We start from the raw sequence: 1,569 nt of genomic DNA on the forward strand, positions 1-1,569 counted from the left end.
GTGTGTTTCGCATATAAAATGCTATAGATTTCTGGATATTAATTTTGTTTCCTGCAACTTTACTGTATTCATATATTACTTCCAGAAATTTTTTTCATGGAAAACATTGGGTCTTCTATGTATATAATCATGTCATCTGCAAATAGAGACAGTTTCACCTCTTCTTTTTCTATTTGAATGCCTTTAATTTTTCCTCTTTTCTGATTGCGTTGGCCAGGACCTCCAGTACTATATTGAAGAGGAGTGGAGAAAGTGGGCAACCTTGTCTTGTACCCATTTTTAGTGGAAAAGCTTTCAGCTTTTCTCCATTGAGGATGATGTTAGCTATGGGTTTTTCATAGATAGCTTTTATTGTGTTGAGAAACGACTCTTCTATGCTGATTTTGCTGAGAGTCTTGATTATGAAGGAATGTTGTAACTTATCAAATGCTTTTTCTGCATCAATCGATATTAGAATATGATTTTTATCTTTCTTCATGTTGGTATGGTGCATTATATTTATGTTTTTGCGTATGTTGAACCAACATTGCATTCCTGGAATAAAGCCTACCTGATCATGATGTATATAATCTTTTTTATAAGTTGTTGGATACCATTTACTAGTATCTTGTTGAGAATCTTTGCATCTATATTCATCGGAGATATTGTCTATAGTTTTCCTTCCTTGTCCTGTCCTTATCTGTTTTACGGATAACGGTGATAGAGGCTTCATAGAAAAAGTTAGGGAGAGATTCACCCTTTTGGATCTTTAGAAATAGCTTGAACAGAATGGAGGTTAACTCTTCTTTGAATGTTTTGTAGAATTCAGAGGTGAAACCATCAGGACAAGGGCTTTTATTTGTTGGGAGGTTATTTATAACTGATTCGATCTCCCAGCTTGTTATGGGCCTATTTAGACTTTCTATATGCTCCAGGCTCAATCATGGTAGATTATGTGTCCAGGAATTTGACCACCTCATCCAGATTGTTCTGTTTCTTGGTGTATAGTTGTTCATAGTATCCTCTAATGATGTTTTATATTTCAAATATGGCTGTTGTTGTATTGCCTGCTTCATTGTAGATTTGATTTACCTGATTACATTCTCTCTTCTTCTTAATAAGCCTCTCTAGTAGTGTATCAATTTTATCTTTTCAAAAAACAAGCTTTTACTTTCATTTATTTTCTGTATAGTTGGTATATTTTCTATTTCATTTATTTCTGCTCAGATCTTTATTATTTCCTTTCTTCTGGACTTTTTTGTGTTTTTTTTTTTTTTTTTGCTGTTGCTTTTCCAATTCTCTGAGGTAAGATGTTAGGTGATTCATTTGTCTTCTTTCTATCTTCTTCCTCTGTGCACTAATTGCTATGAATTTCCCTCTTATGACTGTATAAGTAGTGTTCCAAAGATTATGGAAACTCGGGAACCAGCAGTTAGCGTAATGGCTATGTCGCTGGACTCCCACGTGGTCGACTGCGGTTCGCGTCCCGGACCCGGTGGCTTAAAACTCACGCTGGGCACGTGTGCGTGTGTGCCCAAGATCCCGAGAGGAGAATGGAGGAGAAGGGATTGCGGCGTGACCATCCTCCCT

This window comes from Tupaia chinensis, unplaced genomic scaffold (genome assembly GCF_000334495.1).
Source record: "Tupaia chinensis unplaced genomic scaffold, TupChi_1.0 Scaffold143663_1, whole genome shotgun sequence".
Taxonomy (NCBI): domain Eukaryota; kingdom Metazoa; phylum Chordata; class Mammalia; order Scandentia; family Tupaiidae; genus Tupaia; species Tupaia belangeri.